We start from the raw sequence: 13,677 nt of genomic DNA on the forward strand, positions 1-13,677 counted from the left end.
AGTCCAGCAGGAGCAACACGACACGCATGCGTCCTGGCTTCCACGTGCCTGTCTCTTTCGTATCTTTACTAGTCACAGGAACAATTGTGATTTCCCGGACATCCTCATTCTATCTCATTGCGTAGGAGGATTGAAGGTACCTTCAAACGTGTTGTGCGAATGTATTATATTATTTCGTTTATCGTCCCTCGTATGTCATTCTCTTGCGTCGAGTTTAGAGAATGTACGCGGTCTTACACAGTGCATTTAGTGTGCGCGATTCATTTATCCAGCACCGTTTCGAGCCTTTTACAATGCAAGAGGATTTGCGTCACTGCACACGTGTTCATATTATAAAATGCAGACATTTCACGTTCAAACCGATGATAAAAATTGAATACAGCGGAAGAGACATTTGTACAAAAGAAATATCTCTAACAATTGATGAAACTTACATGCACAAGTTTTCCACGTAGTTGCCTTTTTCGTATTTTTACTAGTCACAGAGAGACAATTGTAATTTGCCGTATATCTTCGTTCTATCTCATTGAGCAGGAAATCCAAAGATACCTTCGGTATCAAACGGTTTGTATGTGTGAGACGTTATTTCTTTTATAGTCTCTTTTATACATCTTGTACGTTTTTTTTATTCAAGATCAGTTTACGGTTTGTAAAAAGTAAGAAAAGAAACTCTTTGAATTAAAAGCGATAATAAACAAGAATTTGAATTAAGACATATTCTAAAAAGAAGTATATATACTACATAAAAATATGTATTTGATTAAAAAATTGGATATATTATTTAATAATTTTTTGTTGTCATTTGCTTGTACATTTGCTCCACTTGTATTATTTTACAACTGCTGTTTTCTCGATCTGATATCCGCTCGTTTTTAACAAATAGAGCATAAACAATATATGTAAAAACTTTTCAAGATTATTTATTTAGACTTGGTAGAAACGAATTTAATAATAGTAATTATCGAATTTAATAGTCGATTTTAATAATGGAACTTTTGATCGTATATATATCATATATCGTTAGCCGAATCTGTTGTAAAGGACAAAATAAAAAAGCCCGCGATTCCTTCAAAATCCCGTTGCTCTTGCTCTGCTTACCGGAAAAGAGTGCATTAGGCACGCTCATTGTTTCTGAAATTAATACCGGAAACCGCAGCTTCGCCTTTACAAACGGCGCCGCAGCGCGTACACGCTTTGATAACGCTAGATGCAGGGGAATAGGGAAACGGAATGGAAATAATTCGCCAAGCTGTTGAGGCAGCCTGGGATTAGTGTAAGCCGTTAGAGGTACGTCCTCGCCTCTCGAGCATGTATGCAGTAACATTTCTTCTCTAAGAGTATTGAGGATAAAAGAAGAAAGGCAGAGAGAGGCAAGAGTAAAGCGGTAGGGATGATCGAGAAGAAAGAGAAGGCGGGCAAAGGCAAAAAGGGGAGAGATAAAAGGAAGGATGCGAGAACGACGCAGCGGAAGTGAGCAAACATATTCCGCCGAACGGGCGTCGTTAGCGCGTGATTCCAGCATTCGACTTTTCGCGTTTGATATGAATTTTTCTTCTTTACAGGGGTGGCATTAGAGCGCGCGTTTTTCGTTCAGCGGATGTCCGACTGCGAGTCGTGCACGACGGTGGCCTACGAGGCGAAGTCGCCGTTCGAAACGGGTAAGTCAAACGAGAAAACTTCGCGGATTAAGCGCAATCAAGTACCGATAATTCCCTTGTGAATCGCGTCTCCTGTCCCTTCTTTTTCTCCCTTTTTCTCCCTTGCTTTCTCTATCCGAGCGTAGAATAGAAGGGGGACGGATGGGTTAGAGAGGACCTTCGCGTGTCCCAGCTCGAAGGAAAACCGAATTGTTCGGATTGGATGCCTCCGTGTTCGCGGCAATGCTATCTCTTTCTTCCGACATCGACCCCTGCGAAAGCCCCCGCGGGGCGTTATCTACCGAATTAATCGGGAAGTTTCTCGCCTTTAACTGTATAACATTAATTTTAATATCAATTCGACGACTCGTGGTTTATTCTCTTGATGGTATTCGCGGTTCTCGAATGCTCACCGATGCGAATTAAGGCAGCGCGACGTCTCGCATAAGTCAGGGAATTAATTAAAAATCGTCGTTTGCTCGGTACCTGAGAAATTTTCCAAAAGTAAAAACCGAAAGTAATTTGTTAAATTAAAAAATTGCATCAATTTTTTTATTTAATTATTAATATAATTCTTTTTTTATAGCGTTTTTAAAGAAAAATATCAAAACACTTCTTTAATTTTTAATAAAAAAAAATTTAAGCTGTAAGGCAAATGCTTTACGCTTTAAGAATTTCTATAGAAATTACGCCTCTAATTGTATTTTTAAGATCAAAGAGTAATTTCACGCAATATCAGCCTGGTTACTAAATCAGTCTATTATCAAATTTTTTATGCATACATATAAACGGTTATAACTTTTATATTAACTTAAACTTAAGTTGTTACAAAAAAGCTCTAAGAAAAATGCAATGATATTTGTATTTTTTGCTTAAAGTTTCAAATATTTAGAAAATAATGTCAATCATATTATCAAAAATTTGTGTAAAGAGATAAGAGAGAGAGAAAGAGAACGTTAAATATGCGACTAAATATATACCATCTAATGCAAGTGAACTCACCGAGTATTATAGCGTTAGCTCAACGCGTCGCGCAACCACCATCAATCGTCATTATTTTCCAGATATGGCATTTATGGTTGAAAATCCTGAAAAATAACGTACGTGTCATTCTAGATACACACCATGTATCCTGTATCTCACTCTCAGTATATTGGTGTCAGTAAAATCGATCGCAATGCAAAAAAGTCATATACCAAATACACTTTAACTTATATAAATTATAATTTATATATCTGCGTATAGTGGACAATTAGAATTTGATACAATCAACACAAAATATTACTTAAGGAATATTTACATTGGTAATTTTGGTTAATTAAATTAAGTTATATTATTGTACATATGAATGGTATCTCACTGCGTCATGCGAATGCAATGTCTAATATATATGCACACATATATATATATATATATATATATATATATATATATATATACGTAGATATATACGGATCTCCTATAATTAACTCAATATCGATGCAAAGCAACATATCTTATTAAAAATAAGAGAATTTAAACCAAATGACTTTTAATATACATATAAGAACATTTATTTTTATTATTACAAAATTCATGCGTTTTAAAATGTGAGTATGAGAGTATAAGACTTTATATATACATATAAGATTATATATATATTATGTATACAATTGCATATTTTTACGAATAAGAGAATTTTATTACAAATGCGGAAAATGCAGCAAAAATCGTTACGTTATTTTATCCTTATATGGATTAAAAGACGATATATAATATGACATACTGAACATTTTTAGTATTCACATAAATGCACTTGGATATCGAAAACTAGCATAGTATTCGTATAATAACTCATCAATTTATTTCCAGATCAGTTTTATATTCATATCGTGATTTATATCTATTATTTTTTTGCAAATTATTTTATACCATTAAAGTATAATCTTATTCACAATATCAGTTATGTGGAACATTCACATAGAATATATTATAATAAAAGATACACTACAATCTATATTTAATTATCTATATATAATCTCTATAGTTAAATAAATATAATGTTCCATTTTGTAATTAAATAATAAAAGGAGTAAAATATAGGAAGTAAGAGATAAGAATCGCTAATTGAAACAATATAAATAATCAATAGAAACTAATGTACCCCAACCTACCTCTTCTATTTTCGAAGCACTTCTATTTTCAGTATACTGTGACAGCAGGGCAGATTTTGCCGTTTGGCGAAACCTGTAAACTATACTATAATGAGACTAATAATTCGCGCGCGGAAGCTTCTCACGTTCTATGTAATTCACTACTCTGAGTACAAATGGCTCGTAACACTCGTGCCGTTAATGTTAATATACAACGTAGTCGCACACATGGAGCATCAGATTTCTAATTCTAATAAATCCTGGGCGGGGCGTGCCTACTTAGATTGCGCCCGTGAAATACCGGCAAATGGACCCTGTAATTCTTAAACGAACAACCCGTACGTGAACGCGGGCAAAAGTTAGCCGCGAACTTCTACTCGTTCGGCGTAACCACGAGCGGATGTTTTAAAATAGGACATTTAAAATACAGAATCGAGTGTCATGAAAGAACAATCGATTAAAACAATGTAAAACGAACGCTAAATTATTAAATAATATGGTTTATTTAAAAGAGATAATTTAAATATGCAAAATGTAACGAAATTAAAAATTTATCGAGAATGCCTATCTCTGATCTTCTATTTTTAGTGCTTGATAAACAATGTCAATATTCTGTATACGGGAAATTAATTTTATACATTTCGAAAAAAATTCTGCTTTCAATATACTACTAAATAATGTTCGAGAGACTTTAATATCGAATGTGCGGCTTATTCGGAAATAAATTCAATTTTGTGTTTATTTATTTCACAAAAAAATGTAATGTAGAGCTTCAGAGAAATTATGTTAGAGAAACATTTCTCTATTTGCATTAGGCTTTGCATAATCTTGCAAGCACGTGTCATTGTTTTCGCACGAAACAGTGCATCATGCTTGCGAGCAATATATCGAGAAGCTGTATACGGCATGCAGTCGCGTAGACGTAGATTCAGACAGCAATAAAACTGTATCAGGGTAGAAGACACGAAGCTTCGGTACGATTCTGTTGCACGTACTGGCGGCTGACGGCTCCGAAAGGACGACGTTATCTCACGATTTCCTGCGCCCCGTAATCTGGCATTTATGCACGCGTGTACGCTGCATACAGTTCGCCAGGTCTTCAAATGCCAAGTACGAATTCTCGAATTTCCGTTGCTTACACGTGCGAACGTGGAAGTCTTCCTATGTCACGTTCGGCTCGCGTTTCTGCCACTTTTAATCCTTCTCGAACATAATTGCTGATTATCCAAGTTTACTAAAAAGAATCTATACCAAATTGATCAAACTATTTTATAACGTAGGATATTATGAAAATTTACATATACATATTCGATAAACGGATAAATTGAAAAAGCATAAAGAATACTATGTATACGTATAAAAGAACACTATATACCTAAATCTTAATAATCTTTAGATCTCAGAGACGTTATCTTGATAAACAATTTATAAATTTAATTCGAAAATTTATGAGCTATGCGAACTCGACATCAACATTACTTATTGCTCTTAACTTACGCTAGTAACTACGAGTTTCATTGCTCTATAGAATATATTATACTAGACATCACAGACGCGCGCTCTTCGCGCGCGCTATTTAGCTTTAATATTACACACAACTGTCAAAATATGCTATGACAGCCGCTCACGAAGTTAGCGCAGCAACAGAATCAATCAGCATCGCGGAAAAGAGCCAACAAAGCAATTCGAGACTTTCGAGAAGACCTCGAGAGATGCGAGTATCGATTTAACATGCCTTTTTTTAGAAAGGATTACTTTTTCATTTCTTCCAAGTATGGCGAGTAATGAATTTAAGATAATACGTTCCACATAATATTTTAAGAGCGTTGGATTAAAGGACCAAAAGTTTCTCTTTTGAAATCGAAACGTCTGAGACATTTCATGGCAATTCCGCGCGCTGTCGTATTTCCATGAAGCGTGTCACTTAACGGTGAGAGCGCCTTAAAGTTTTAAGACGGTAACAAGTCGACGGAGGAAATTAAAGCACTTTTCAGAGAGTCTGCCACACGGTCTGCGTAGAAGTAGTTAACGAAACAAGTGGTTAATGAATTATTGAAAGAGCTGTCTGCGTGAGCTTAATTCTTAGTTCTTTTCACTAAAAATCTATCTCTATCTCTCTCTCATTTTCTCTCTTTCTCTCTCTTTCTTTCTTTCTCTCTCTTTCTCTCTCTCTCTCTCTCTCTCTCTCTCTCTCTCTCTCTCTCTCTCTCTCTCTCTCTCTCTTTCTCTCTCTCTGCGAGATCGTATAATTTTATAACATAACCCATTTCAAGGAAAGGAATATTGTTTTATATTTACCATAAACCATAAGATATTACGAAGTACTGTGTGCAGCATTATTGAACTCATATAGGTAATATAAATAGAAGATGACGTATCGATTTCCTCAAATTCTCCTTATACATTTTAAAATGCGACACAGTTTCTGTCTCTAAATTTTAATTACAAATTTGTTACACATTGAACCAAAGAATGATGTAATATTATCAGTTATAATCTGTACTGACAGTGATACACAAATAAAACCAAGATACAATTTCCTACAGTTATAAGATCACTCAAAACATATTAATTACATTAACTGCATCATTAATAGTATGGTAAAATGGTATATACAACATGGTATTATGATAACAATTAGGTATACCCACTTAATTAATAAATTTGGATAAACTAAGGAGCATGAACACTGTTAGAAGATAGAAATTATATATTAATCTTCTAGCCTCTAATCTAGTGGATTACAATTCCGTAAATGTAAAATAATCAAGCGAAACAGTATCACGACTAATATAGCTACGTAAATTCTTTTGATAACGAATAACGCTCGTTCAATACTACACAGTACATCACGTAGATTCGAATTTATTAAATTGCGTGCATAAGCGTATATCGAAAAAATGCAATGCAAAAATTTTGTTTAACTACATGGCATTGGTATACAAAGTCTTTAATCTGGAAAATTTCAATTGCATCTACACAAACAATGCGTGTCCTTTCGTGCGTTGCCTATCAGTCAGCCGAATCAATACTTCGAAAATATAAATTTAATATAACACGAAGCTCCGTCAAAAAACACGGGACTCTGCTCCAAAAAATGCAGCTGTGTGGCACACGGCACGGCGCGAACGTGCGGAAGCGTGCTTTAGCCCCATGCTAGGCGCGCGAAACGCACGCCTTGCTCACTGTTTGATTAAATCAGTTGCCACTGTAAACAAGAGCGGCCCGGAAACCGCCGTTAAACATTCACACACAAAATTCAGATGCATAAAAATTACGATACGAGACGTGCCTCCTCGTCACCCATATGTGCGCGCGTGCGTGCGCCTCATTTCTGTCGGTGATATATCGATGCACTTTGCAACCGCGACGAAAAAAATATCCGAACGATTCATAAATAGAGAGCTCCGGATTCATTTGATCAGCCGGTGACAATCCCGCGGAAAGCGCAGGCATAAATATATAAACCGTTTCCTCTTCGGAAACGTGCGCGCGCGCGCACAAATACACACACACAATCAATCACCGCTGCATACACTTGAATGACTCGTGCTACTTGTCAAATACAGGATTCGAGCGAATTAAACTTTGTGTAGATGAAATATGTCTCATGCTCGGATGAGATACATTGTGCATCGCGCCGTTTTCCCGTGAGTCATTCGTTTCCTGTGTCAATCCGTATTTCGTTGCAATCGCTATTATTCGCGCGTTTTATTTAACATGTTTAACAAACTTGTAATAGATAAAAGAGTCGTTAACCCCGTCATTGCCGTATCAACGCTGTAAATTTCATTGCCTCTCCAATAGCAATTCCATCATTTCATTCAATTGGCCATGTACATACGCTGTGACATCGCAAGACGAGACAGGAATTGTGGCAATTTACAGGGAAAGCATGTCACATCTTGTAATGCGGTCCAATGATAACATAAATATCAGTCTTTTGAAGAGGAAAGAGCTCGTCGCGTAGCCACAACGTGCGGAGGCAAGTAACACAAAAGGGTGGTCGTGCAAATTCAGGAAGTTGCCGGAACAAATGCGGCATATACATATATACACACATTCTTTCCCTCGTTCGCCATCCTTTTCCGAAGCATTACCCGCCGCTCTACACAGAGACCAGGCAGCTAGTGGATCCTCGACAGTATTTCAGTGAAGTATCTAAGAAGTGAAATGAAATGTAGAGGGCCGGAGGCGTGACTCGAACTCGTATGAGTCGCGCCAGATGTTACAATATTTACTGCGAGGAAAGCACATCTCCCCCTTACCCACCACCCTCCGCACACGTCTTCGATGGTCCCTTACATCCTCGCGCGGATATTCGCGATATATATGCTGCTTAATAATATTAATATCCCCGGCGTAATGACGAATGAGAAAGCACCGGTACGGGGGAAGCCCATTTTCTCTCTACTTGAATTTCTGTCAAGCTAGATCTCGATAAACCGCTCGGGAGTCGCTAGTTTGATACAATTGATACATACCTCCAGATGTGTCTGCTAGGAAAGTTTTATTTTTTTCTAAAAGACATGATTATGCGATCATAACAGCATGATTGCATAATAGCCTGATCAAATCAGGTTCAAAACGAGATGATTCTTTTTATATCTCATTACATTAAACAGAATAAACCATTTGCCTAACAAAACTTCTCTATTATAACAAAGAAGAAATATTGAAATTCGAACTCGGACAAAAATATTTTTATTCTGAATTATACAAAATTGAAAATCAGAGGAATTGGATTGAGTTTCAAAGATGCCGAAAACAATCGAATAGAACTGGCGATTTAATTAAATATCTAGACATTTAATGATAAAAAAAACTAAGATGCCAGAACAAAGTTTGTTTAGGAAAAGTCCTCAATTTCTCTAAAGAATCTGCAGTCGAGAGAAAATGCACAACTTCTATTGCACTATTACAGAACAGTGAAATTTGTGAGTGTACTTATTGCACATAGCTAAAGCAAAGTACGAAAGTTTAGAAGAGTTTTGTAACTGTGGAAAATTTATACATCTAGATAAAGTTGTTATAATCGTCAAAATTTATCTTAAATTGCATAACCACGGTTATTTCTTATGATTAAATGGTTATAAGACCAAGAAAATAAATTAATGGTGTCTATATATTCTCTGCTATACATAATCTATTATATATCATACAAATTAATCTGTAGAATACAACGTTTCTCGGTTTAATTTTTTCTTAGATTTCTTCGAATAAATAAATTCAGATAAATTGAAAGATTAGCCGTCAGTAAATATTGCATTATTAATTCCACCAATAAAATATTACTTTTGCAATTCGTAACTTGCTGCTGCAAGAAAGTCAACCCTTGTGACGACACCGCGATTGTGTATTCCCGCAGCTATACGTTACATTTGAAACATATCCAATCGAAAATACCTGAAATAACATTCATCCTTCAGAACGCGTTGTGTGTCCCGTTCCGCGAACATTTCAATCTGAAAATTGTATACAACGATCGGCGTGCAATCGGTGAAAAAGCTGGCACAAAATAGTTTCCCATCTTCTCGGCGGGTAGCGTTGATCGAACCGTTGCGTCAAGTGCGAAACTGGGTTAATTGACTACACTGGAAGAGAGTATATTCCCGAAGGATACCAGCAAGCCTCTGACCGTCCCTTCATCCTTGTACCCTATCGTTTCCACTTCGTACATCGTCTCTGGATAACGCGACGCCGCATTAATGTGTAATTGGTGGCGAGCCGGGAAGGTGACACGATACCACGCCGCCAAGAGGGACTAGAGTCGTGTGATGTAGTGGTGGCAAAGCCTGCCGGCGGCATAGACATTTTACTCGCGGAAGACGCATGGTCCCTGCTAATATGACATTTGAAATATGGCGCAACTCACGGTCGAAGATACGGGCGCGGGCGGCAGAGATGACGGAAGGGGAAAGAGCGGATAACGTATGCGAGAGAGAGGCGCAGCCGGTTAACGGAAGTCGTGAAACGATTGAACGGAAGGGAAATATTTCGGAGGGATATCAAATAGAATATCTGTTGCGTTATACCGATTATAAGCGAGTTTTCAGTCGCTTCCACACGATGATTAGATGCGATAAAGTGGAACACGACGGAGGAACGGTATGTTTATATCTTTTTACATTCGTAACTCATCGACACATCTCTTTAATGTCATGATACGTATTGCGATAATAATTGATGCAAATCAATGATCATGTGTGTGGTGTGGGTGTGTGTGTGGGGTGTGTGTGGTGTGTGATCAAAACTCGCGAGAAGATAATTGACAGCATGATATTTCTGGAATTATAAACTAAACGGTTTCTTATATATAAACTAAACGGAATATTATAAAAAATGAATAATTATATTACAAATTTAAAAACGTTTTTTACAATAGAATATCTTTATATCTTTATAAAATAATTTTAGTTACAAATTACTATGTTAGGTATAGGCTGCATTCCGATTTTCACCGTCAGTACTGAAGATCTATATTTTTCTATATTTTACGTCATGTATACTATAGATTTTCAATACTGACAGTTGCTGACAGTAAATATTGGAATGCAGCCATAATAATATAAAGTAAAGACGTTGCTTTATTTAAGAAAAAAGGAAATCAAGTTTAATGACAAATTATATACACCGACAGAAGCTTTTTAGATTGTAGATGCAACGGAATGAAGAAGTCGAGAAGTTGATGTTTACCTTTTACTTCGTAATTCCAAGATTACGGTCAAAGTTATATAGACGTAACCTCTTTAAAGAAAAGAGATTGTGTCAATTTCCCCTTCGAAGAAAATACAGTATAATGCGTAAGCGCGTTAGTAGTATAAGAGAGAGACACAAAGTTTGCTGAATTTGAAACATCGAATGGTAGTTACTCTCTAAATTATCATGTTTTTAGCATTAATTTATTTATTTTAAAATATTGCAGATAAATCGCCCTAAAAACACGTTAATTCATCATTTTTATTTATTATCTCTTAGACAATGTCAAATATATAATATTATAATAACATTGCACGTAATAACATGACATAATAACATGACATTCTTTCCATATTGTTCTAATTGATGGATTCTAATTAATATCTTATTTTTCATATTTATATAGAGATAGAAATTCATTTTTCTCTAAATTTATGCGGCTAACCAATTAAAAATGCAAAATTGTAGGAATTTACAGTTTTAATACGTATATCTTAAGTTTTCAAAGTAGATCTCCATATTTAATTGTTTTCTAACGTAACATACGTTCAACCAAATTTCCAAATAAATCCGAAAGCAAGTTTATAAGTTTTAATCGTAGCAGAATTTATCATTTTCTTTGCTGGCAGACATTGAATATAGCTGGAGTTTCGTTCAGAACTGATGCATCTCGCAGATAAGTCCGAAGAAACTTTCGAAACAGTCGTATCTTTTGCGGTATCTGCATCTGCCAAGTGCTCTGAGTTACTGTCGACATATTTATTAACATTTATTTCATTATCGTACAATATAATCGTTAGCATATTCTCACTTTCCCTTCCTCTCCCCCCCTCTCTAATAACAGCGTTGCGTTTCTGCCTAATTATCTCCACGACCACCAGCAAACTGAGTGTTTCCGCTCGTATTAGTGCTAGCTGTTCGATCAATGCCAACGTCATCGTCGCCGCGTGTGCGTGGCCGTGCACGCACGAGGGCGAAACGGTGTGCGCAGAATGATGGCTAAATAATAGATCATTGCCCGTTACACGCTTGCTCAATGATCGAAATGTCGCGCGGATTGGCGATCCATTACCAAACCGCGGGCGATGAGCAGCGATGTCACTGGAATACGTCGGTCACCGATGAAAATGTTAGCAAGATGGAACGTGCGTTAAATAGCGCTCGTATGTGGGTATATATAGTATGCGTCTAACGATCATATTTGACGTGTAAAAGAGCTCTCGCAGAGAACGCACTGAAATGTAAAATATATATATGTATAGGATGTTTTCCAAGCAAAATTGAGGAGAGAGAGAATTTGTTTAAAATATTAAATAATTGTAATATATAAAAAAGTTATTAACGACATTTTAGACTTGCAGTTTATGTGATTTTTAAAACAATTTTTAGTTTCAAAGGAACTCGAATTGTGATGTTATTTACCAAAATCGCGAATGTTTTATCGGATTACAAAGTCATTCGGTGCAAAATGTAAAAGTTAGTACTCAACGGCAAAGGCAATTGTTCGGCAGATATACAAACGCTGCGGATTAGATATTCGTGTTCTTTTTAAGAAATATGAATCTTTTATTGATACGCGATGCCAAATTTTTTCCTGCAACGTTTTCGGAAACGGAGGGATCAAGTCGATCCGGATTACGGAACGCGGATCTTCAGGGGGTTAGAGAGAGAGTCTGAGTCAAAGTAGACTCCGTTATAGTCGAGCGGTGCGCACTCCACGCCGCGCCGTGCCGATTTATTCGAAAATCCAAGAAAGTGGCACGTTTCACCCGTTGTAAGGCGCCTCGCTACCCTTTACGCCCCGCGGCGATGTCTCTCTCCCTCACACCACCTCTTACGCCGTCGCACTACTCTCGCGCGATCTCTCCTCTTCCCTCGGGCGTCTAACGCGTCCTTCGACCGTCTTACCCTCCCCATGAGGTTTAGGTATTCCCGTAGCAAGCTTCCCGTAGCCTCCCGGAGCCAGTTTAGCGTCCTCTCTCGCGCCCCTATCTGATTTCAATGTGGTTCGGTTACGTGCCTCAAATCAAAAACACGAACGTTATTTCTGCACGTGGTCTCCACTTTTCTCGTTTTCCCTCCTCCCCCCTCGCGTTTTTTTTTCTTTCTTGTCGCCAACATTTCTCCCGTTTCCCACCACCAATCTTTCTGCCGTTCTATCCGCTATCCCACCGACATTTCTGCTTTCCGCGTCCTCGTTGAGAGTGGTATGTATCCACGCTCGAGTCCCACCTACATATGTACACGTGCGCGTTAGCTTATAAACTTTTATTTTTGGAAAACTTGAAGAGAGGGTTACGGGAAGGGAAGGGAAGGCGAGGGAGAGGTTGAGGATGAGCGTACGGGAGTGAGAAGAGAATAGGTGCAGGGACGAAACGATTCGAGCGGGAAAGAGCGTATGTTCTGTCAAGCTGTCGCTGAGAGGGAGCTCGCCTGCCAACTTATGGGACACGTACAATGCGAGCCAAGAATATTGCAGCGTCTGTCGCCCTTTCTCGTCGCTCTTCCACCGCTCCCTTCTTGTCTCATCCACTGCTGACGCTTTCGCGAAAGTATACGTAAGACATACGTAGAAGTTACCTTCTAACTGAATATTGAAATGATTTAAGAAAAGAAGGCGTATACGTGTGTGTGACATGGCCGATTATTCTTACTGATACTAAAGTGTGTCAATTCGTGAATTTATACATTTTGTAATATATACAAGGGCGATAGCCAATATACTTACGAAAAAATAAAAAAAACAAAGTAAAATTTTGAGAGATTAAAATTTAGAAGTAAAGTTGTAAAAGCAGGAAGTATTACATATATTCACAGTATATTATGTGAAAACTGAATTACAATACAACATATACGATAAAAGCTACTATTAAAAAACTGAAAAATGCTGATAATTTTGCAGTTTTTAATTATAATTATTTAGTATTTTTTATTGACAGCATTGTAATAAGAAAAGAGATAGAGAAAGAGAGAAACAGGGAAGAGAGAGAGAGAGAGAGAAAGAATGAACCAGGTCGCAATATCAGCGCAGTTTTTCTAGCTGATACAACGAACTACTTGACACATTGTGGCTGCACTCTGAAAATCGCTTTGTTTTTGCTGCATTTATGTTTTATGTACGGTTTCCACATGTCATTTTTGTAATGAACTTTTCATGAGAAAGTTTTAATAATATAATGCTTTTATTTGATATTTCCTCGAGCATAGTT

General features: G+C 37.1%; 1 long non-coding RNA gene across 1 annotated transcript in view; it reads left to right on the forward strand.

Moving 5' to 3' along the window:
• The window catches only part of LOC143905474 (uncharacterized), a 120,339-nt gene that overhangs the window by 47,448 nt on the left and 59,214 nt on the right, over positions 1 to 13,677 (forward strand). Inside the window, exon 2 of the long non-coding RNA XR_013259205.1 lies at positions 1,563 to 1,658. This is a non-coding gene — a long non-coding RNA (uncharacterized LOC143905474). The remainder of the gene's footprint in view (positions 1 to 1,562; positions 1,659 to 13,677) is intronic.

The sequence above is a fragment of the Temnothorax americanus genome, unplaced genomic scaffold (genome assembly GCF_048541705.1).
Source record: "Temnothorax americanus isolate GAGA-0224 unplaced genomic scaffold, ASM4854170v1 Scaffold62, whole genome shotgun sequence".
Lineage (NCBI taxonomy): Eukaryota > Metazoa > Arthropoda > Insecta > Hymenoptera > Formicidae > Temnothorax > Temnothorax americanus.